We start from the raw sequence: 16772 nt of genomic DNA, 5'->3' as shown, positions 1-16772 counted from the left end.
TTAATAATTAGCAAATTACTTTTTGTGATTATTTTAAGAAAAAAAGGACCACTTGTGTTTCCATTGCATCCTTTATCACTACAGGACACCTCAAAGCATTTTTCTAGCCAATGATGCATGTTGTAATGGCAGCCAATTTGTGCATAGCAAGCTCACAAAACACCAAAAGATAATCTATTTCAATGATTAATTAGGGATATATTTTATCCGGAATACTATGATGAACTATTTTACTCTTCTTCAGATTTCCCAATGGATTTTTTTTATATCCACATAAAATTTGATGGATTAGGAAGGACTGCTATTGGATGAAGTACATGTTAGAGCAGTCATTGTTCTCAATGTTGTGCAAACATTCATTTTGAACCGATAGACATCATGCATGACACAATTATTTGCAAGAAACGCAATGGCTGGAATTTTCCCTTTTGTCAAAGTGTGGGTTGGGGATGAATGTTTTCGGTGTCACTAGCATACCAGCCATTTGTTAAGAAAATTCAACTTGTTGTGTGCCAACCAGCTTGTTCCGAGCTAACGTATGAATGAGGTTAAGTATCTTATCTTATCACAATCCCTGACACTGGCACCAGAAACAGTTGGTCAATCACAAGCCATCAGATTCTCCATCCGAAAGTCCACCAGCTTTGCCCACTCCTTGGGTGGTCCAGTGATGATAAGCGTAATGGCTCTCCTTTGCCTCTCATGGAGTGGGGGTTAGAGGGGGATGCAAAATCAGAGAGGTGACTTTCAGAGACTAGGTTCTGACAATTGGTGACTCTCTTGCTTGTCTGCAGGGAAGGCGGGCCATTGGGGAAATGGTGAGTTGAGATGTTAAGTGGTTATTAATGGATCTCTTATAGGCCTTAGTTGCTGATGAGTGAACGAAGTCATCCATGATTTTTCTCACCCAACACTTAATGACTGAGGTGGTGAGAAGGACTGAGTTTCTCTAATACCAACTCACCCCATTATATCCCCTTTTCATTACCTCTCTTGTCACTTGCAATGAGAGGTGAATGGCAATGAAGTGTATGTACAAGAACACCAATGATTGTGATTCCCACAGAATTATCAAAGGACTGAAACGTTCTATGAGCTTTTAACAAATATTTGTTTTGCAGATGCTTGATGGTGCGGGGGTTGAATAACTTTGAAGGCTGTTTGCTTTCATTATCAGGACATGCAAGATCCTTCCTGCAGAAAATCAATCCGGGAAACTAGCAATGGAGAATAAATTAATGGTAGATTAATTGAATAGATATTTAGCATTGGCCTTTAGAGAGGGGGGAAATGTAACATCCTGGAAATCAGGAATTGAAAAGGGAGGAAGGAACTCAAGAAATTTACAATTACTAGGCAAGTAGTTCTGAATAAATTGTTGGGTCTGTGAGTTGACAAGTCCCCAATCCTGATGAATTTCACCCTAGAGTTGATATAGCTAGTGAAATAGTTGATGTGTTGGATTTAAATGTCCAAACTTCATTCAATTTGGGGAAGCTTTCTTTAGATTGGTGAATAGCTAATGTACCAGTTGTATTCTTGAGGAATAATCTCAGTATTTTCCTGGCCAGTTGGTGCCCATAGGAAATAATACTGAAACTAAAAAGCATTATTTGCATGAACAGCAGGACAGGTGATATATGCAAAATCACACCCCAGTTTGATTTTTCTGTGAGTGAATCCATCAGAGTTTCACTCAGAACAATTTTCTATCTGGGAACCAGGTGAACAAAGATCACCCTCACTATCTCTGAGGTTTGTTTTTCAATGGACTTTGAACTCCTGGTCTATTGAGATTTTAGAAAGACAAAGGTTCGGTGTCATCTAGGCCTCACTCTCTCCTTCAATGCACCAGTTTGTGGGTCCACGTCTGCAATCTGACCACAAAACAAAGCCTGATACTTCACAGCAGTCGTGAGCAAGTGACTGTCAGATGAGACTCTATCTTCATGATGAGGCATTAAACTGAGGCATCCTCTGCTCTCTCATGGGTGTGTAACGGATCCCATGACACAAGAAGAAGAGCAAGGGCATTATACTGGAATCCTGAGCAATATTCACCTTTTTTGTATATAACTGTGCAATATTTATCCCTCAGCCAACAAACAAGGTACCTGGTTAATACCACATTGTTCTTGTTGAATTTTGCTGTACTCAAATGTACTGCCATTTCCTACATAACAAAACTGACTACATGTCAGTAAGTATTCCACTGATTTTTAAAATAGCTCTGGGGCAAGTTGAGATGGGGAAAATGCTTTGGACATAGAAACAACTACAATTGAAGTTGTGTTCTATTATGACAGAAATGATACAGTGACTCTACTCTGTTCACAAACAAACAAAGTATTCTTCTGATTTATTTCCAGACTTGCTGCCATCAGAATCATAGAATACTACAGTATAGAATGAGGGCATTTGACCTATTGTGTCTGTACCAACTCCTGCTAACGCACCCTCCTGCTCTATTTCTGTAGGCCTCTAAATTAATCCCCTTCAAATTTATGTTCAGCCTCCTCATCTGGAACCCGCCTCCACCACTTTCCTAGGAAGCACATTCCAAATGCCAAGAACTCTGAGTAAAGAAGTTTCTCCTCCTCTCACTCTTGCTGACTTAGTCATCGACATACTAACCAGCGGAAGCAAAATATCCTTCTTTAGCCTGTCAAAATTGGCCATAATTTTGATGTCTCAATAAGGATGGCTTTTAATCTTTTCTCTATTCTGAAGAAAATCAGCCCAACTTCTCTTGTTTTTTCTTGTATCTAAAATCCCTCATTCTTTACACACTCTCCAGAACTTTACCATCTTTCTTTAAATAAAGTACCCAGAACTGAACAAATTACTCCAAGTGTGATCTGACCAATGATTTGCAGAGATGTAGCATCACTTCTTTGCTTTCACAGAATACTTACAGTACATAAAAAGGTCATTTCGCCCATTGAGTCTGCACCAACTCTTCAAAAAAGAATCGCACTAACACCCACTTTCCTGCACACACTTTTTACCATGGCCTCTCCCTCTAACCTTGCACATCTTTAGACTGTGGAAGGAAGCTGGAATGCTCAGAGGAAAAGCATGCAGACGTGGTGAGAACATTCAAGTTCCACACAGTCACCTGAGGCTGGAATCAAACCCAGATCCATGGTGCTGTAAGGCAACAGTGCTACCCACTGTACAATCATGTTGCCTAAAACCCAATTTATAAATCCAAGAACCCTGTAAGCTTTCTTAATAACTGTTTCAACTTGCTTGGCCACCTTCAGGAAAGGATGTACTTGATCCCCACAGTTCCTCTGCTCCTGTGTTCCCCTTGTACCGCTGAACTCGTATTGTCTCTGTGTTTCTTCTGCCAGGATGCACTCCCTCTCATTTCTCTGCATTGAAATTCATCTGCCAGGTGTCTGCACCTTTGGCCAACTTGACAATGGTTTTTCTGAAGTCACTCTGAGTCATCACTATTCCCCTAGCTTAGTAGCTTCTGCAAATTTAGAGACTGTTACCCTTCAAGTTCGTCTCCAAATCATTTATATAAATCAGGGAAAGCAAGGAACCAATATCAATCCTTGGGCTTTTTGGACTCAGGTAAGGAGAATTTTCTTCATCAAGAGAGTGGTGAGCCTGTGGAATTGTCACACATAAGGTTTGGCCATTTTCAACCTGTCTCCAGTCTGAGAAGTGCTCATCTACAACTACTCTCTGTTTCCTATCTTTTAGCTAAATTCTAATTCAAGCTGCCAAGGACCCATTAGATTAGATTCCCTACAGTGTGGAAACAGGCCCTTCGGCCCAATAAGTCCACACCAACCCGCCAAAGTGTATACCACCCAGACCCATACTCCTACATTTACCCCTTCACCTAACACTACAGACAACTTAGCATGGTCCATTCACCTAACCTGCACATTTTTGGATTGTGGGAGGAAACCAGAACAAACCCACACTGACACGGGGAGAATGTGCAAACTCCACACAGAGAGTCGCCTGAGGCGGGAATTGAACCTGGGTCTCTGGCGCTGTGAGGTAACAGTGCTAACCACTGTGCCACTGTGCCGCCCATTCCCAAACATTTCTAATTTGCTAACAAATCTGCCATGTAGCAATGCACTAAATGCTTTCTGAAAGTCCAACTATACACACCTTCACAGCAGTAGCCTCCTCTGCCTGTGTCATCTTTTCAAAGAACTCAATAAAATTTGTTTGACATGACTTGCTCTTTACCAAGCCATGTTGACTGTCTCATATTAACTTATTTTTTTCCAAGTTCATATTCTTCAGCATATTTCCCACTGCTGATATCTGTAGTTTCCTGTGTTATCCTTTCTTAAACAAACATGTTATATTTGCAACTAAAGAAAGCCTTGTTGGAGATATGGGGATTCTTAGGTTGTGTTGGCGGTCACATGGAAGAGTTCATTAGTTCCCTTAATCATCTGTGTATTATTGAATCTGAGGAAATGCATGTTTTGATGTTTCTGGTTGTAAAATTTTCAAAGATTGATTGCAAGCATTCAACAAGTTCAAAGTAGCGCAGCACCCGCCACTGTTGTGAAAATACTTTGGATGAAGAAAGTCAGTCCCTCCAGGTATAATGTTGGGTATCATTGAGAGACCATGCACAAAGCCAAATAAAGCTCACGTATAAAATTGATTAAAATTATCAGGGATGTTATTACACACCTCTGGAGCAAGTAGGACTTGAACTCAGGTGTCCTAGCTCAGAGATAGGGATACTACCACTCTACCTCAAGAGCCCTTATAGCTAAGGGGTAAATACATTTATTATGCAAATGAAAGGACTGACACATGAAGAGAAATTTGATCATTTCAGACCATATTCATCAGAGTTCAGGTGAATGAGAGGTATCTCATAGAAATGTATAAAATGCTAACCGAACCAGATACAGTAAAAGCAGGAAGGATGTTCCTGATGATTAGGCAGTCCAGAACCAGGAGTCACAGTCTGACAATGTGGGGTCGGCCATTTATGTCTGAGATAAGAAGAAAATCTCTTCATCTAGACAGTGGTAGGCCTGTGGAATTCCCTGCCATAGAAAATGATTGAGGTCTAAACATTGAATGTTTTCAAGAAGAAAATAAATTTAGTTCTGTCGGTTAAAGGAATCAAAAGGTATGCAGAGAAAATGGCAACAGAATACTGAGCTGGATGATCATCCATGATCCTATGAATGGCAGAGAAAGCTCCAAGGGTTGAATGGCCTATTCCTACTCTTATTTTCTATATTTAGACCCCTTTGTAGCATTCTTCTGTGATAGTATTCTAACCTAGACTGGCTGTTCAGAGTGGTTGCATATAAGGTTAGGGAATTAAGCAACCAGTAACAGACTGTAAGTTGTGTAAATCAGGATACAAAAATATGAAGTTTAAATGCTTCACTACAGTGAACTAGTGCTTTAGACACTGTTTAGGAACTGGGTGAAGGGGACTTTTATTGCTCAGAGTTAGGTATTTTGGTCTCGTTTAAGGTTGTTTTCCTATTTTACAATCTTCAGTTGGTCAAAACTATTCTAATAATTGTGAGGGAATATGGGGTTGGAGAAACCCCAGGAGACACTTAATGGCTCAGTGCCATAGATCCAGGGATCAGGGAAACCCAGAGGCAGAGATTGGTTTTAGTGTGGCTGAGAAACAGGGACTATGCCTGTGTTTAGATGCTGGAATGGAGCCTGGCCAACACATTGGGGAATGCAGTCTCAGTAGGAGATCGGTTCACCTGAAGAAGTCAAAAACATCTGGGTCAGGGAACAGATCCAAGAGAGATTTGGATTGGGTACATTTTGGATGAGAAGTATACTCTTCAATTCTGAATTTTAGAGCTACTACCAGCTGGGGATCAGACAAATTCATTGAAGGAGAGGAGCTGAATTCTCCTGTGGAAGTCAGAGTTTTAAAATAAATTGTGATTCAGTGATGACTGACATCTGGGTGGGTTGACTTTGTGGTGTTTGCCATTTAATGTACAATTTATGATGTGCCCACTAAGAGTATGCTGGATAATTTATGATTGACTCATTTTAATTCTGGATGTTAGAGTGAAAGCCTCAATAGTGTTGCTTGTTTGCTTTGATAACATTCCTTCCGTTTATTTAAAACCATGGAATCTTGTAGTTTAATCTTTTAGTGAGTAAACACGACTGTAAATTTTGTCAACACTAACAAAGAAAAAGTTTATTTGTCCCTAATCTGATTGTAACAAATTTGTGGGTCACATTCCTTAGCAAAATTTGAGTGTCTGCTCTGGAATTGATGTTTTAATTAATATAAATCTGATGGTGAAGGCACAAATATGTATTTTTTGGTTAAATTGTCCAACTAGTTATGAAATTGATCTTATAAAATAAATGTGGATGAGATTTTATTAAGAAATTATTAGCACATGAGCTTCAGTTCAGTAAATTTAATAGTTTCTAATATGAACTGTTGTAATTGGCTGTAACTAGGAATATTGTAAAGGCAGGTTAGTGAAGCTTGGAAAGTTTAAAGATGCCATTTCACTGCTACTTCACATTATCAATGCCCTTTACATTGACACACTTTTATGGATCTCAGGCTGTAATCCAACCATTTGGACACTGCAGCCTCTGAAACGCTACGACCTGGTGGCAGAGGATGAATTATCCTGTTACAACAGGAAAGGGACCCTGAACACCTGATAGTTGAAACTGGTCCCAGTAGACAACTCAAAGCCAACAGTTCCCAGTGTGATCACTTAAGACTAAAATGAGGTTTTGAAATTCATTGCCCTGAACATGGTATCCTGAGGTTACAAAGGCATTCAGTTTCTATGAGTTAAACACAAGATACAGGTAGGGGTTTGTTTGTCATCAACTGAACATTAGGAATTAGAAACAATTTGTCACCCTGCGAGAATCGATTGGAAGAACAACAGAAATAGGCCATTCAGCCCCTCAAGCCTGACCTACAATTTAACAATATCACGGCTGATCTGCCTCTAATGTCAGCTTCTCTTTCATACCAGCTCTTCATTGTGTTCCAACTCCTCAAGATTTCAAAAATCTATCTACCTTCTCTTTAAATATTTTCAGTGATGTAGGCTCCACAGCTCTCTGGGGTAGAGAATTATATACATTCACTACCCTCCAGTTTAAATGAGTATCCCATTATTCTGTCCATGTCCCCTAGTTGGAGATTTCCCCACTAATGGAAACATCTTCTCTACATTTACATGTTCAAGTCTCCTCAGAGTCATATATGTTTCAATAAGGTTTTTCAAACACGAATGAATAAAGGCTTAATGTTTCCAAACATTCATGATACATCAACCCTTTTATCCCAGGAATCAGTCTCATGAATCTCTCTAGAACTGTTTCCAATGCCACTATGTCCTTTAATATAGGGACCAAAGTTTACACCTCTCAAGGCGCAGCCCTTACCAACACCCTGAACTGTTGTGACAAGACTTCATAATTCTTAAACTCTAATTTCCTAATAATAAAGGACAAAATTCCATTTGCTATCTTCGTTATTTACCACCCACGCATTCTAACCAATTGTATTTCAGGGCACAACAACATCCAGAGCTCTCTGTGCTTCACTTTTTTGAGTTTCCTTTTAAATAATAGGCTGGCTTTTGAATACTCTCACCTCATTGCATGGCTTCACATTTTGCTATATTAAACAAAATCAGATGAGTGATCAGATTGATGTTTAAAATGTCAAAAATTCAATGAAACACAGAGAGAGAGAGGAAATTCCTCAGATAGCAGAGTCAATAACAAGTGTCCTTTGGGTGTGGAGTCTTGGGTGGGAACCTTAGGTGCTGCGAAACCTGAGCTGTTGGTTTCCCCCAATGCTGAGGAGTGTTAACTTCTCCGTGTCTGATTCTCTATCCCTGACAGGCTCTCTGCCAAGAAAATAAACAGATTGAATTTTCAGCCTCTAGTCAAGTGGGGGATGCTCCTTAGAAGGCTGCAGGAGCAGGAGCTCTGGTTCTGAACAAGGGAGAGAGATCTGATTCCCAAAGGGAACGAGTAACAATGGGCTTCAGGCCTGATAGCAGAGAGGCTGGAAATGGGGTTGGGGGCAGAGGAGGTGGAGGAGGAAACACTGTGCTGCCTCCCCTGACACAGCTGCCCCTTGCCAGTGTACAGTTTAAGCATTCTCAATTGGAAATGTAGAAACCTAGAAAATTACTGCAGGAGTGGGCCATTCAGCCCTTTGAGCCTGTTCCACTATTCAATAAGATCATGGCTGATCATGCAGTTTTAATATCTCATTCTCGCTTTCTCTCCATGGTCCCTTGCAGCTAAAGGGATTGAGGCTTATGTCCAGCTCCCTCTTGAATATATCTAACAAATTGTCCCCAACAACTTCCTGTGGGAGAGAATTCCATGGATTCACAACTCTCTGAGTGAAGAAATTCTTCCTCACCTCAGGCCTGAATGGTTTACCCTTTACTCTTTAATGTGACCCTAGCTTTGGACTTCACAAGCATCAAAAACATTCTTCCCGCATCCAGCATATCCAGTCCCATCAGGACTTTGTTTCTATGAGACATCCCATGATTGTTCTAAATTCAAGTGAATACCAGCCCAATCAATCCAGTCTTTCCTCATACATCAGTCCTACCATCCCATGAATCAGTCTGGTGAACCTTCGTTGGACTCCCCTCAATAGCAGAAATGTCCTAGGAGACTAGGAGACCAAAACTGCACACAACACTCAACACTCTGAATAACTGCATCAAGACACCCCTACTCCTATACTCAAATCCTTTCGCTATGAAGGCCAGCTTTCTTCACCACCCACATGCCAACCTTCAGCGGCTCTTCCATGTCACCCAGGTCTTGTTGCACTTCACCTTTTCCTAAACTGCCACCACTCAGATAATAATCTGCCTTCCTGTTTTTGTGACCAAAGTGGATACCCTCACATTTATCCACATTATATTGAATTTGCCAAGTATTTGCCCACTCAGCCAACCTGTCCAAGTGACCCTGCAGTCTTTTAGTATCCTCCACACAGCATACACTGCCACCAGCTTCGCATTGTCTGCAAATTTGGAGATATTGTAATCAATTCCTTCATCCAAATTAGAAATCAGTGCCTCCTGAGACTTCTAAAGCCTGGCAACCTAGTCACAATGAAACTTTGAACACCGTTTCAAACTGAGCATCATTTTTTAAGGTTTGTTATATTTCTGTTGAAATTGCCAATCCACCATTGGATTGGCTGCATGCCCCTTTGTTAGTCATGGTGGTGGAGGATTCAGTGATGGCAATGTCAATGAATGTCAAGGGACAATGGTTAGATACTCTTATAGTTGGAGAAATTCACGCCACAAAAGTCAGGCAGTGACAATTACTACCACTTGTCAGCCCAAGACTGGATATTGTCCAGATCTTGCTGCTTATGAACACGGTCAAGATTAGACTGGTGCTGGAAAAGCACAGCAGGTCAGGCAGCATCTGAGGAGCAGGAAAAATTGACGTTTCGGGGAAAAGCCCTTCATCAGGAAGACTTTTGCATGAAACATCAATTTTTCCTGCTCTTCGGATGCTGCCTGACCAGCTGTGCTTTTCCAGCACCACTCTAATCTTGATTCTGATCTCCAGCAGTACCCACTTCCACCTGCTTATGAACATGCACTGTTTCAATATCTGAGGAGTCACGAATGGTGTTGAACATTACACAATTGTCAGCAAACATCCCACTTCTAACCTTACTGTGGGGAAGTCATAGATTAAAAGCTAAAGATGGTTTGGCTGAGAATATTATCCCTTGGAACTCCTGCAGACATGTCCCAGAGCTGAGATGACTTGCCTCCAACAACCAAGACCATCTTCCTCCGTGCCAGGTATGACTCCAACCAACAGAGAGTTGGCCTCCTGATTCCCATTGATTCCTGTTATGTTAGGACTCCTTGATGCCATACTGTCAATTGCAGCCTTGATGTCAAGGGCTGTCACTTCCACTTCACCTCTGGAATTCTGGGTTTTTGTTCACCCTTAGACCCAGGCTATGTTACATGGTTTGCTACCTTGTACAGGATAGTATTTGATTTCCCTGTACTTGCTGTACCCACATCATGGAACATAGCCACAGGAACAGGGATGCCCAGCCCTTACACTCTTCCTTGTTTCCATCCATCAGCTCTCCTCTCTCACAGTGAAATAATGCTGTTCAATATTCTGTCAAAATACCATGTATGTCCCAACTAATAAACACAGGAAAAAATGCAAAAACTGACAAAATCTGCCTTCATATCTGCTGCTGCTGCTGCCTTGCTTGTTGATGAATATTTCTTCTTGATGTATCAGAGTAGTAACTGTAGCTACACTCTTCATTGTAATAAAGCCCAGAGCAGTGGAGGCTGTGGCTCTGATGGTGAAGAATCAGTTTATTGTTAGTCGGCTTTGGCTGTCTCCCAGGCTGCTAATTGATACCAATGGCTAAAACTAAATTTCAAGTTACTTTTACTGTGACAATAAAACAATTGTTGCTGTTGCCAACAGCTGGTCAAACTGGTTTTGGTTTTAGAAATAAATGTTAATCATTTATCCCAAGTTATCGATGAAAACCACCATATTTCATGTAAAGTTTGATCACTTTACTTGGATTGGTCATAGGCTACAAAATTCCTTGAAAATCTAACAGAAATTGGCCAGCATTGTATGTTATTTCTGAATCAACCTGTTCAGAGATGTTATTACACACCTCTGGAATAGGTGGGGCTTGAATCTGGGCTTTTCAATTCAGGGTTAGGGATACTGCAATTGTATCACAAAAGGGTGCCTAATATGCTATTTGCTATATGCTACCAGTCATCTCACTAGCTGGTATCAATAGAACAGTGGTCACTTCTTCATTTGCCACCAGTCAGCACATTTTATTTTACCCCTGTCTTAGAACCAATTCAAGAAGCACTAACTATTTTGAGAGTAAAAATGATTCTGGTGAAGAAAGATACTGAGTAAAACCTTCCCAGCTCTTAAACAATGTGGGCGATGTGAAGTTTGAGAGAATTGCAGGAGATGTTGAGTACGACTTTACTTGAAGTGGAGGCTAAACTAATTGCTTATTCTAACCGTGTCCCAGAACATTGAAACAAAATTCTCACATGAGTGGTGAAAGGTCAATTGATGGGAATTATTGCTCATTACAACCCTCATTATTATTTAATCTAACCCCATTAACCATTCACTCTCTTATTTTCCGACCCATTGGATAGAAACTAAACATTGAGAATTCCTGACATGAAATTCAGAGCAAATACCTGGCAACCATTCTTCCTCTAGTTTCTCATCTTGGACATCTTCACCGATATCTCAGGGCACACTCTGTGGCAGTAACTGCATGCATCCCCTGCCTATGGAAGCCAGCCACGCCACACCCTCATTGTACATCTGCAAGCCATGTACAATACAGTTCTCCACTTCAATGTTGCACTTTGGATCATACCAGCACCTTTCAATGGAATGCTGCACCATTGAAAATGATAGATGCCCAAATCAGGGATTGGACCAAGCTGTATCTCACCACATCCTTGCCTAATCTTTTAGCACCTTGCCACCCTACACCAACCAACCGCACCACCCCGTGGCTGAACACTTCAACTCACCATCCCACTCCACCAAGGACACGTAGGTCCTGGGCCTCCTCCATCGCCGTGTCCTAACCACCCGATGCCAGGAGGAAGAGCACCTCATCTTCTGCCTTGGGACCCTCCAACCACATGGCATCAATGTGGACTTCACTAATTTCCTCATTCCCCCCACTCCCCAACCCAGTTCCAACCTTTCAACTTGGCACCATCCTCATGACTTGTCCTACCTGTCCATCTTCTTTCCCATCTATCCACTCCACCCTCCTCTCCAACCTATCATCCCCACAGTTCCCTATCGCACTCTTAGCTGCCTACCCCCCAGCTCCAGCCCCCCTGCCATTTTTCACTCTACACCCTCGACTCACAAGCTTCATTCCTGATGAAGGGCTCTTGCCCAAAACATCGATTTTCCTGCTCCTCAGATGCTGTGCTTTTCCAGCACTACACTCATTGACTCTGATCTCCAGCACCTGCAGTTCTCACTTTCTCCCACCTCAGCTGTATTTTAAAGGCTCATGGTACTTCTGCCTTTTCTCTAGATACAAAGCCATGCAGCATGTCATGCTGGTCAGCAGTCATTGTTTAAGGAGGTTACACAGTGCAATGTTAATCTCACATTTACAGTACATGCCAGCCAGTCACACAGCAAGCACAATGCAAGTGTGTCAATCAAATGATCATACCCCAGCATCAAAGGGGAGTAGTAATCAGTCAAGGTAAGAGGAGGTTCAGTCAGGCAGAAGGTCCTGGTAAAGTCAGTCAAAATGTGTACTGCTATGGCCAGTTCAGGGGCTTCCGAATGGTCAGACCCTTGACTTGTCAGTCTGGGTCACTCCAGTCAGGAACTGGACCACAGTCAGTCCTGCAGGCCAGTGCAACTGGTTGAGGGATGAGCAATCGTCAGTCACTGAGCTGCATGGAGATCAGTCAAGGATCTGGTTAGTCATCAGTCAAAGCAGTCCACCCATCAAGGGTGGAGTATAGTCAGTCATATAGAATGTAGAACATTACAGCGCAACACAGGCCCTTCAGCCTTCCATGTTGTGCCCACCTGTGAAATAAATCTGAAGCCCATCTAACCTACACTATTCCTTTCTCATCCATATGTTTATCCAATGACCATTTAAATGCCCTTAAAGTTGGCGAGTCTACAACTGTTGCAGGCAAGGCGTTCCATGCCTTTACTACTCTCTAAGTAAAGAACCTACCTCTGACATCTGTTCTATATCTATCACCCCTCAATTTAAAGCTGTATCTCCTTGTGCTAGCCATCACCATCTGGGGGAAAAAGCTCTCACTGTCCATCCTACCTAATCCTCTGATTATCTTTATATGTCTCACTTAAGTCACCCCTCAACCTTCTTCTCTCTAATGAAAACAGCCTCAAGTCTCTCAGCCTTTCTTCATAAGACCTTACCTCCACACCAGGCAACATTCGAATCCTTTCGAAAGCTTCCATATCCGTAAGACCATAAGACATAGGGGTGGAAGTAAGGCCATTCGGCCCATCGAGTCCACGCCGCCATTCAATCAATTATATCCTTCCTATAATGCGGTGATCAGAACTGCATGCAATACTCCAAGTGCAGCCGCACCAGAGTTTTGTACAGCTGTAGCATGACCTCATGGTTCCGAAACTCAATCCCTCTACCAATAAAAGCTAACACACCGTATGCCTTCTTAACAGCCCTATCAACCTGGGCGGCAACTTTCAGGGATCTATGTACATGGACACAGACCTTTCTGCTCATCTTCACTAACAAGAATCTTACCATTATCCCAGTACTCTGCATTCCTGTTACTCCTTCCAAAGTGAATCACCTCACACTTTTCCGCATTAAACTCCATTTGCCACCTCTCAGCCCAGCTCTGCACTTAACTATGTCCCTCTGTAACCTGTTACGTCCTTTGGCACTATCCACAACTCCACTGACCTTAGCGTCATCTGCAAATTTACTAACCCATCCTTCTATGCTCTCATCCAGATAATTTATAAAAATGACAAACAGCAATGGCCCCAAAACAGATCCTTTTGATACACCACCAGGAACTGAACTCCAGGATGAACATTTCCTATTGACCAATTCTGATCCAAACTGCTAAATCACCCTCAATCCTGGGGGACCATCTGCAGTCCTGGGGTTAGCAGAACGAAAATCATATGGGGAGGGGAGTCTTGGGATACTGCTGTGGTAGAAATGCGGGAGGAGTCTGTGCTAGAGATTAGAGGCAGCGACTTGGGAGGTGTATGTAAATTTTATTGAGTTGAGTTTAGAGGGAGACCGGCACTGAGTTGAATATTGAAGGGTACTCTGTTTTAGAAGGATAGACAGAAAGGAAAAGGAGGTGGTGTAGCTTATTTAGTAAAGCATATATTAGTATTCTAGTTTTTAAAAAGTGCTCTAGATTTTATCACTAGAGATTGAGACTCTAGACTTTCTGACTTTATGTCAAAAATCAAAAGTGACACATTGGTTTGTGGGCACATTGGAAACAGATATCTGTCACAGACACCATTTTATCATAACCTTTGCTTCTGCCTGTCGTATTTCACCTCAATGCCAATTTGTCTCGGATCCTATGGATTCTTATTTTCTTGACCAGCCCACATGATGAACCTTATCACAAACTTTACTGATGTCCATGTGGGCCACTTCAAATGCATTACACTCATCAATACCAGGACCTCCTACCTGACTGGAGCTCTTGACTGATTACTACTCCCCTTTGACTCTCCTCAAAAAAAATTAAATCACGGTGGCACGGTGGCTCAGTGGTTTGCACTGCTGCCTCATAGCACTAGGGTCCCAGGTTCAATTCTAGCCTCAGGTGACTGTCTGTGTGGAGTTTCCACTTTCTCCCGGTGTCTGTATGGGTTTTCTCCGGGTGCTCTGGTTTCCTCCCACAGCCCAAAGATGTGCAGGCTAGGTGAATTGGCCATGCTAAATTGCCCGTAGTGTTGGGTGCATAAGTCAGAAGGAAATGGGGCTGGGTGTGTTACTCTTTCGAGGGTCGGTGTGGACTTGTTGGGCTGAAGGGCCTGTTTCCGCACTCTAGGGAATCTAATCTAATCAAATTTGTCAAATACAACCTTCTCTTAACAAATCCATGCTTACTATCCATGATTAATCTGTATCTCTCGAAGTACTGGCATATTCTTTCCCTCAATATTCTTACTAATAGCTTCCTTACCACTGGGGTTAGACTGTTGGGCTGTAATTTCTTGGTCTATCCCTCCTTTTTTTTATTAATAATAGGACAACATTAACATCCATCTGTGGCCAGCAAGGATTTGAAAACTACTGTCAGGGCCCCTGATACCTCTTCCCTTACCTACTTAACATCCTGGGAAACATCTCATCTGGGCCTATGGATTTACCCCCACTAAACCCATTAATACCTCCTCTATCTCTACAGACATTTCTTCTAATATTTCACAGTTCCCACATCCTGATCTCAATACTTGCATTGTTCATTTCCATTGGGAAAATTGACACAATATATTTACTAAAGCCAGTGCCCACATCTTATGGGTATACACAGATTATCTTTATGGTCCCTAACAGGACCTACTCTTCTCCTAGCTATTTCCTTGCTCTTTAAGTTTTTAAAGATCCCTTTTGGAGTTTCCTTTATTCCACCTTCCATTGCTTTCTCGTGGCTCTCATGCTTTTGTAATTTTCTTTCTAGTTTCCCCTCTGCACTTTTATACTCCTTTGCTGTATTTGTCTTATATGATCTGCTCAAAGTGATCTACAAATGGAAAACAGCAATGAACACTTTTTATTTCAAAAATATACTTTATTCATAAAAATAGCTTGGTCACAAATGCAGTTCAGTTCTGTTCAGTAGCATAGCAAGGAAATAAACAAACATTGGAAGTTGACTTGATCTAAACAAACCAAAACAAAAATTTCATTTTGAGGTACTAGGAGGGTCTGATAAATGAATGGACCTCCAACTAACGACAGGCAGGAAAACCTCAGACAATGGCCTTTCCTCACTGCACTCTGGCAGTAGCTGCTCCAAGCTTTAGTGTGTCCCTCAGCACCTAGCCCTCAACCTTGGAAATGTGCCAGTCTGCAACACTTGGTCAAGGTCAACTCCTGAAGGCTGATATGTTTTGGGCAGACCAAAGAGCTTCTATCACCAAGGTGATAGTACTAGATTAGATTAGATTACTTACAGTGTGGAAACAGGCCCTTCGGCCCAACAAGTCCACGCCGCCATGCCGAAGCGCAACCCACCCATACCCCTACATTTACCACTCACCTAACACTACGGGCAATTTAGCATGGCCAATTCACCTGACCTGCACATCTTTGGACTGTGCGAGGAAACCGGAGCACCCGGAGGAAACCCACGCAGACACGGGGAGAACGTGCAAACTCCACACAGTCAGTCGCCTGAGGTGGGAATTGAACCCGGGTCTCTGGCGCTGTGAGGCAGCAGTGCTAACCACTGTGCCACTGTGCCACCCTCAGTTGATGTTTGTCTTGGTGTGTGTCCCAGGAAACAGACCATACAGAACAGGGTCCTACATCATGATGTTGGTGTAGCGCATTCAAATCCAATTGCAGTTTCCCTCCTCAAAGGCTGTTTTGGATAGCATGTCCCACATCTGTGTTGGACTGAAAGGTCTGTTTCTGTGCTGTATGACTCTAAGCAAGTGATTAGACTACTTACAGTATGGAAACAGGCCCTTCAGCACAACAAGTCCACATCAACCCGCCGAAGAGCAACCCACCCTGACACATTCCCCTACATTTACCCCTTCACCTAACACTACTGGCAATTTAGCATGGCCAATTCACCCTACCTGCACATATTTGGACTGTGGGAAGAAACCGGAGCACCTGGAGGAAACCCACGTAGACATGGGGAGAATGTGCAAACTCCACACAGATAGTTGCCTGAGGTGGGAATTGAACCCAGGTCTCTGGCGCTGTGAGGCAGCAGTGCTAACCACTGTGCCACCCTGATGCCCATTAGATGGCATTAGTGAGGAACAGGAAGGTTTTGATCCTGCTTAAGTGGAAAGTCACGGTGCAATAGATGATTTCAGATAGTTGAGTTGATGTCATTCTATAGGCTGTCTGACAGTATCTCAAACACTGATCTCAGTCAGAAGGCTCTGTCTTCCAAGACTGACTCGTGGGTCACCCATTGGTGGAGACTCTATGC

Source organism: Chiloscyllium punctatum, chromosome 48, assembly GCF_047496795.1.
Source record: "Chiloscyllium punctatum isolate Juve2018m chromosome 48, sChiPun1.3, whole genome shotgun sequence".
In the NCBI taxonomy this organism is placed as follows: Eukaryota; Metazoa; Chordata; class Chondrichthyes; order Orectolobiformes; family Hemiscylliidae; genus Chiloscyllium; species Chiloscyllium punctatum.
The sequence above is the reverse complement of the archived record's forward strand: the minus strand, read 5'-3'. Positions refer to the sequence as shown.